The 9493-nt window shown below is 35.1% G+C and overlaps 1 long non-coding RNA gene across 1 annotated transcript; it reads left to right on the top strand.

The window, feature by feature from the left end:
- Positions 1–6955: 6955 nt before the first annotated feature.
- Positions 6956–9487, top strand: LOC116189745. Its single transcript, XR_004152471.1, has 4 exons — positions 6956–7363; positions 8010–8235; positions 8474–8609; positions 9475–9487. It is a non-coding gene; the product is annotated as an uncharacterized LOC116189745 (long non-coding RNA).
- The last annotated feature ends 6 nt before the right edge of the window (positions 9488–9493 follow it).

Consider the following 9493-nt stretch of genomic DNA (forward strand, 5'->3'; position numbering starts at 1 on the left):
AATATATATCCCGTGGTTTTCAACTAACTTCAATAATATCCCATGGTTTTATATTTTTTTCAAATCTATCCCGAAAAAAATGTTCAGAGTGGCAAGTGTGGCCCCACTAACGCTCCACGTGGGCGCCATTGATTTTCAAACGTGCCATGTCAGCACGACCGTTAAATGTCGACGGAAAAGATAACGTCGAGATAGATTCGATGCAAAAAGTAAACCATAGGATAGATTTGACAAAAAAAAGCATATGATAAATTGACAGAACGGGTAAACCATAGGCCATTTTAGGTAAAAACCCCCAAGTTTTTTGGGTGAAGATAAACTATAAAATAGAATAGATGTGGCGGCGTGTGAGAGTTAAGAATTCCAATGATGTGATAACGTGAGAGAAGACAATTATAATTTTGAGGTTTCAGCATGAGAGGATCGCTCGAGTGTTTGTTATTATATAGAAATTGATTGATTGATGATGACTCACATACCATGAAGAAATTCTAGAGAAATGAGATCGATGGAAACTCTCGCACGTTAATAATGCAACGAGTGATATTATTTTCACAGACTCTAATACACATCAAATATTGAAGATATGATGTGTCTACTATGGGACCCAAAAAAAAGGCCACCATGGGACACAATTCTCATTCGTTGGATTTTTCAACTTCTAATTATAACCGTCTATAATTTAAATATTTTTGCCTCTTATATGATAGTCCTTCGCATTTTTGTTTTTTGTCTTTTGCGCACTAAATTATCAAGACATTCGTGATTCGTCCAACACGTGGGCAAATTACTTTGTGACATGTGTCCTGAGTATAATTGACCTAATTAACCAACCGGGTTATTATCCAAATCAAATAACCTGCCCAATTTTAAGAGTCGGATTAAAAAAAGTAACCAAGTTAAGTGGCCCGAAACAACAATTCAGCTTAAAAGAATGGTTTAGTCAATTAAATCAGTTCATCTTTCTCTGTAATACGCCAATAATGGCTTCCACAACGACCTTTTTTTTTCCCTCAATGATGATGTTCAACTTCGACGACGTGAATGTGTGTCATCTTTAATCGTTTTCTAAGTGGATGCTCACGTAAGGTCATGCCACGCCACCCCATTTCGATCGTTTTCTTTTATCTCAGTTGCAACTCCTATGAAAGAATAACGTTTTCGTCCATATATTCTCCATGTTGGCCTTTAACCAACCACCGTCTACGGATGTGACCAATGCAAGTTGTCGAAGGTCCTTTCTTTTTTTCTTTTTTCTTTTTTTTTCTAGTTACAGCTCCGATATATTGTTTTCATGATTTTTTCCGGAAAATTTGCTTACCTAATTTTACTCTCAGTGAATATGGATATTTTCTATTGAAATATGCGTGATCTAAAAGGAAATTACTTAAATTATCTTCTTTTCCAGAACAAGTATGCCATAGTTGGTTCATCCCGTTTCTTATTGAGTAAAATACACTCCCCTCCCTCGAAGTTTTGCCCAATTATACTCCACCTTGTTCTTGACGAAAATAAACACTCCACCCCATTTTTAATGAAAAAATCGATATTTCACTCAATTGATCATGTTGACTTGATAGAAAAAAATTCTTTTTGATCCTTAATCTTTAGGGTATTTGTTAATTTCGTCTTGATTCATCTTTTCGCTCACTATGATTCTTAAGGTGACATAATTAGTTCCCATTAGATCTTGCTACCTAAATCACCATCAAATCTTTTGACATGCAATTTTTTTTACAAATGCAAAGAATTTAAAATTAAGAACTTAAACAAAAAAGAAATAAAAAGATGCTTAGAACTACTTTGTTCAATATTGACGATGACCATGGAAGATTTTTGTTATCTATAGAATGGGTATTTGCAAACGGCGAGGACCCCTCCATAATATCAATATATACACTAGGACCTTTAAAATTTTAGTATTTTGAATGAAGGCTTTGTTGGGAACCACACCACCACCCTAGGTTATAAATTGTTTAATAGGTCGTCCCTTACTTTGTTGGATTGTTGACGATCATTACCGTGTAACAAGAGCTACCATGAAATATTTCATAAATAATAAACAATTTTTGAAAATTAATAAATAAAAAAGGATACATCAACAAGGAGTATGAAAGGGATGGTATTGCCACCACATCGGTACCTTATGGGGCCACTAGCTGACAGTGATTAATAGGAGGTGCGAGTGTGGACGAATGGCGGTTAGGGTGGGGTAAAGGCATAGCCACACCCCAACCTAGATGCTGGCCTGTTTGTTTTGGGAGTTAAAATCACTTTCATTTTAACTTTAACTTTAATTCAACTCACTATACAACAAAATACACATTTTCCAAGTCAAAAATTTTAACTTTAACTTTAACTCAACACACTACACAACAAAAATACACGTTTATCAAGTCAAATTTATAATCACAACTTATTTGTCATTTTCCACAATCAAAATCAAAATTATTTTAACTCTGAATCCAAACGCATCGTAAGACTTCAAAGGACAGTTATACTCATCAACTATAGATTGGCTCCCTATGATGTGGTGTTGTCATGTTTTATAATTTTGTTTTAAAAATTTTTATTCAAGAAAATATTGTTTCGTAGTAGGTATGATCTCCTCGCCCTTGCTTGTTGAGAGCCTCAATGATTGTTAATGAACTGCTCTCTTTTCTTTTTTATTTTCAAATATATTTTATTCTAAAAAATATTGCATATTGATAGGTTTATCGAAAATTTGAACAGTAAGATCAAAATGAATAAACCGTATAATGTTTAAGATGATAACAATTCAAAAGAAAAAGAATTAGTATGAAAGTGAAAAGCAAATAAAGATTGAGGACCAAAAGAAATTTATCTTATTAAGTCAATAAGACTAATGAGGTGGAGTGTCTATTTTCCTTTAAAATATGATGAAATATCATTACACAAAACTTTAAGGACGGGGAGTGTATTTTACCCTTCCTTATTTTTAGTCAGACTAACCTTATTTATTTCATGGAGTCTCAATCAACGTGAAAGTTTTCTAGAGACTGTTATCTATAATCAAGGGAATGTTGCAATATCTTCATCCCCGCGTTTTACAACTACCTTATGTGGGTTATGATATGGGTAGATTATGAGCTATGTGATTTTCGGATACGGGCAATCTAACATATCATGATTTATGAGATATTTTAATAATTTTTTTTATTTTTTTTAATTATCACTTCATGGATTGGCTTGAGCAAATATGTTGGTTTGCTCCAAGTTGGGCAACGGAATTTGCGTTGCTTTCTTTAGTGGCTTTGCTACATTATTTTCCCATTATCTCTCTGCTTGCTGCTCGTGTTTCTCTACTATCAATTCTACTCTGCTCCAGGATTTCATATTAAATTAGCCTAAACGTATTCTCCAACTAGCTATAACCATATACTATGATGAACATATTCAATCCCCTTAATGACTCACATGATTCTACAAATAAGTGCCCTTAGACCCCAAAAGTTTTGTTCCACGTAACAAATTTTCTTTTTATTAAGGTTTTAACAATTGATACTATGTGATTTAAATAATGTGCATAAATTTATTGCATTATTGTAATGGACAACATAGAACATAAGGAACTCTTTTGTTTGTAGTACTTGCAACATGCTTGCAATAAACATGGTCTTTCCCCTTCCTCATTTTTGCATACGTTAAAGACAATGGACATCACTTGGACGACAATATATTATGTTCATTATGAAAAGCATATACAATGTTCACTAGCAGTATGACCAAATCACCACCGTGATTTGATAAATGATGATTTGCCCAATGTGGCCTAGGGTTCGGGCGATCACTAGCGGCAGTTATTTCTAGTTTAACCTTGGTGAATAATGATGTTCTCCTAGGTACATGGACATACTTGAAACATGAACAAATCATTTTCATAGGTGATATAGTGTCTTGCTGTTATTTCGTCTAGGTTGTTTATGAAAGCAGTGGTGAAGAAGACCATGATGACAATTAATACTTCGAAACGATATGACATATTAAAAATGGTATTTTCTTCTATTTATGCATAAGTGTAAGCTAGCCTTAGTGTTCACTAGAGTGATTTTCAATAGAAATATGTTTATGAAAATGACTTTTTTTGGCGTTGGAACAATAATTTTAGTCTTAGTTAATTTTGTAATACTCTCTGGCTATATTTCTCAAATATCGTGAAAATATCCCTCTATGCTTATACTTTTTATTTGCACGGGCGATACCTTATGTTAGCTCTAGCAAATTATATATTTATGCGGATGCTCTTTAATATTCAATTTCTTCATTTTTAGGTAAAAAATATTTCCTTTATTGAAAATAAATCATGTTTACTGATTGTTGCATTTTTATTTCTTTAATTTTACTTGCCTTATTCTTGTCCTTAATTATAGGGATGGTGATCCCAATTAAAAACTAATATTTTCCAATTTTAGGAAGTTATTTTCCCAAAAAACCAAAATAGGGATTTTTTCTGGTAACGACTCAACAAAAAAAAAAGACCTTCTCCGGTGACCTCCTTCAATGGAGGTGGCCGCCATGCCATGTATCCGATTGAAACATACAAAATGATTCACGATAAAGACAACCGCCAATGGTCCTCCTTACACTCTTCGGCGTCAATAGTCAATAGGCCGTCACTGGTTGCCGTTATCACGTCGGATTACTTGGATGTTATCGGTCGCTGTTACCATATTCACATAGATACTGCAGTTTCAATAATATGTATTGGTGTTTTGAATCGTGAAAATAATTAACTGGAATTATTGTTTTAAACCGATTGAGTTGGAACCTGACCAAGTATTAACCGACTGATTTTTAAGGCCCCGTTTGATTTGTAAGTTTGATTTTAGAATCATGATTTTGATTTTAACTCAACACATTACACAACAAAAATACACGTTTCCCAAGTCAAATTTATAATCTCATCTCATTTGTCCTTTTCTACAATCAAAATCAAAATCAAACTTACTTTAACTCTAAAATCAAACGCACCATAAAGAACGGTTTGGGTTGTAAACCCGACTAATTGTTGAATGGGTCGGGCTATGGTTGTTGGTTGGATTGGTTGAATATGATACGTGGCACCTTCTCCATGCAACACATTAAAGTTTCATTAATTTTGAATATGACATAATGAAATTGTAACGTAATTTAAATATCTGAGGTTTAAAAAGTAATTTTCAATATCTTAATTGATATTTAAACAAAGGGTCCCACCATGGGACATTTCTTTGGGTAGAAAAGTCCTTGAAGATATGATCTACCTAATATATAGTAAAATGTCCTAAAATTCTTTGGAATTTTCAATATTTTATTGCGTGGTTTTGACCCATAACTATGCATAAATTTGATATACCAAAATACATAAATCCCCACATATCTTTAGTTCTCGATTCTCTTCATTAAAACCGATTAAGTTCTGAGCGACATAATTAATTAGAATTTGAACACAATTGTCATTTTTAGTTCTTTTTGGGAATAATTTTCCAATAGTCATAAATAGACTGTACGTTAACTCTGTTTAGTGCGAAAAGCAACAACTTTCGAACTGAATGTTCTGATTTTAATCTGTTCAAGCTATATAAACTGGTTAAGCTTTAATGTCCATGTAAATGAAGGTTTTGAATCTCATTACCGTTCTTGGCACGCTTTAAGTGAATTTGTTAACAGAACCTCATGATTGTTTACCTCATTTATTACTCATCATTATTTTTGAAATTCAGGTTAACGATTCTATTAAAGTTTGATGTGATAAATTCATAGCAACCTTTTTATGCTGTGTCCACAAGAGGTTGTGGAAGATACCTCATGTGGATTTAAGCAACTGGCAACTGCCTCTCTTATCCTCAGACCTATTAATTTATTTACTTACAATTCCTTACACGATAATAATTCTAAAAATGAAAATAAAAGGAGAACTAATCAAATCAAACAATAGTGTATAAAAACATCTCAAGCATATATGAGGTATAATTCGAGATGTAAACTGCAGGAAATTTTTCAACGATTATAATATGAGAAAGTATCAATTATATTGTAATAAAATTGAAATTACTATTTATCACTCAAATAATTATCATAATTGCTTTTTTTTTATAGATATTATAATTGCTCTTATTATAACAATCTTATTGATTTTTTTATTATTACATCATTATAAAATAAGATTATTTAAGATTTTTCATAAAGATACAAATACAAATATATATATATATATATGCAGAATACCATCCTCTTCTTTTTAGTTTCCCCATATTCAGCAATTAACAAGAATATTTTTGTTATGAATTTCACTATTTGTTCCTCTCTTCTAAGTTCTAATCGAAAAAAATATCACTATTTATTTAAAGGTCATTGGGTCGTATTAAAAGAGGGTTTGATTTTCTTTCCTAGACTGACCGATATAGAGGGTCTCCTACTTGCCTGATCCACATTATTGAATTTCATTCCACATCACAAAATAATTCCAGAACTGCAGCCGAACTGAACTACAGACCTTTCTAACGATTAATAATGTATCTCCGACATAATAATTGAAGGCCTTAATTTAAATATCACTCGGAGTAGGAGCACATAGTTCCAATTTGGCATCACGATTATCGCAACTGCTCCTACGATTATGTATGGTTGTATATACACGTAAAACTGACGAATCTAACTGTGCATATGTATGGTAGCGAATAAAATATCCACAGCTTCTAATTGTTAATGAATGAATATATGTATGAAGATAAAATAAAATAAAGATATGATCGTCTTATTTCCGGTAGAAAAAAGAAAAAAGGAAAAAAGAAAAAAGAGGAGGGGAGAGACAGACGTATAGAAGCGTCGGTGGCACGTACGAGAGGTCGCGGTCGCACGTGCGTGGCCCCCCCTTCCCATTGGCTGCGCTGATGTCCCCACTTTGAATTCCCCCACCCCCCCCAAGCATCTTATACTATTCCACACACACCCGCACATCCACACAAACTCTCTCTCTCCTCTGTGAGCTCAAACACTGTTTGCTTCTCTCTCTTCTTCCTCTTCATCATCTCTTCCTTCCCTCACAATCTTCTCCCGGGGGGTTCCCGTTCCTCAGCCAGGCCTGCATTGCCTCCCGCTTCCGGCACCGCCAGATCGAGCCAAGGTTCGCCCTTCCTCTCCCCGGGAATCCCACACTCTGCTGATTTAGCTCATTTCGAGCTTGAGCCCCATCCCTCCTCTCGGCTGCTTCGATCTTTCTCATTTCCGGGTCCTCTCCCGATTCTTGAGAGTTCGCCACTGTTTTGAGCTGCTCGATGCTACGGTTCAGTGGTTAAGCTGCTGTTTGAGTGGCTGCTCCGGGGAGTGTGACGGCAGATTTGTCGATTGAGGCGCTCTCTGGGTCAGTGTGCTTGGTTTGACTTTGTTTCGGGCTCAATTGAGTCGGCGCAGCCACACCGGAACCCACTGTTTTTGGGATTTTGATGTGGTAGAGGCGATCCTAGGGTTATTTAAGTCTCTGTTGCTTGTCGCATTATCGGAAATTTATCAACTTTGGCTACTTGATCATTCAATTTTCGGGTTTTACGTGGGGGAAATGTTTGTCTTGTAAATGTCATGTGGTTCTTGTCGGGAGCATTGGCATTTGTTCTTCAATTGAGTCCCGGTTACTTTGATGATGTTATTGCTTGTTGCTTCTGAAGATTCTCTTTTTACCTTAATTCTTTGACCATGCCTGGTACTCGGGTTGACTTCATGTCAACATGGGATGATAGAAACTGGATAGTTTCTAATTCAAGCACGCCTTACATTCTTTTGATAAAGCATGCATATTTATTGCTTTCTATTAGATCGATCCGAAAGGAATAGCTGAGCTTATGGTTTCTTCGTCAACATGCATGCACTGCATTTAGATGATTACCTTGCTGGTGCTTTCTCCTTGTGATTGAGCATGTACATGTCAGTTGAATCCATTCTTCAGATAATTGGTATTGAATTAGACCTGTTACCATTGATTATTGGCAATTCTTTGCTTTTCTGCTCCTCAGGAAATTTTTCTTTTTCTTGGCTCCGGGATGGTATAATCTCAGACACAGCTATATGTTCAACACGGCCATTTCACGAAGTGGTGCATCAGATGATATCTGATAAAATTATTATGCCCGACCAGTGCCATGATGGGCATTTGTCAAGCAAGATGTAAAGTATTACGGGTTCTTTGCATTTTACTTCTCTATGGCTCAATCAACAACAGCTTGGCTCTCAGCCCTGATGGTATGCTGATGCTCATCTTTTGCTTTATGACTACTGACTACAGTCGCATAAAATTTTATCGCTTTGCGCTGTGGATCTGTAGACAGAGTTTTGTATGAATGTTCCCCACTTTCAGATGCAGGTGCATCTGTTTATTATATGGCTTTTGTTTGTAGAAGAAGCTGATTTGTTTGTTGTAAATGTAAATTCTTAATTTCCCTCCTTATTTGTGTTTCTAATGATCTTATATGATTTGTAGGTGAGGCACTTTTGAGCTTCAGATCAGCAATTGTCACTTCAGATGGTAGCATTCTTCAATGGAGGCCAGAGGATCCCGATCCATGTAGGTGGAAAGGTGTGACTTGTGATTCAGAATCGAAAAGAGTGATATATCTGTGAGCTCTCAACTTATCTTGAACTTTCCTTTTAATATTGTGCAGACCATTTATTTCTTTTCCATCATGGTTCTTGTCTTGGCCATATATTGTATTAGTTTCCTAAGTGGCGAGATTCTTGATGTTTCTTGTCTTTGCTTTAAACTTCTATTTCATTTGTATTTTTCCTCCCATTTTCCTTACTGTACTGTTTACTTATTTTAGCCAATGTATGGCTGCTTGATGCAATGGCCAGACAATTAACATGTAAACATCCAAATGAATTGAAGACTGTAAAACTTGGACTCTTTCATGTTTAGAATTTGATGTCCTATTAAGAAATAATGATAGTTGATCAAGTCCATGCGTACTCTTTGCATAAAATAAATCCAAACCTGGATATTGATCCTGAAGGTTTTTGGCTGTTTCTTTTCTATGGATATATGCTGTTTTGTTCGACTCCCTGTTTCTTTTCATTTGCTTGGCATGGTGATTGAAGTACTTATTCTAAAAATTGGCAATTGGGCATTCCTTGTTCCTGAGTGGGAAATGTTGATTGCATGTGAAGCGAAGGAAAGTTTTCAATTTCCAAACTGATCTATTTTTCTAGTATTTGGCTCTTTGCCCAAATTATTTTCCCCTGATAATTGGATGGGACTTCTGCATTTGAAAGCTTACACAACCCATAAACTGATGTTAGTAATGGAACCAGTCTATTCTCATATGAACTGCTCAAAATTTTTAAACAAGGACTTTTCCTTTTCTGAGGAGCTTATTCTTTATGCCATTCGACATGTTTGGAAATCTTCCCCTTTTCTTTATGCTATTTGACGTGTTTGGAAGTGCTAGAAATAGAGAATAATTAATTGCACTGATTTAATTGCAGGAGCCTTGCTCATCAAAAG

Source organism: Punica granatum, unplaced genomic scaffold (assembly GCF_007655135.1).
Source record: "Punica granatum isolate Tunisia-2019 unplaced genomic scaffold, ASM765513v2 Contig00009, whole genome shotgun sequence".
NCBI classification, from domain to species: Eukaryota; Viridiplantae; Streptophyta; class Magnoliopsida; order Myrtales; family Lythraceae; genus Punica; species Punica granatum.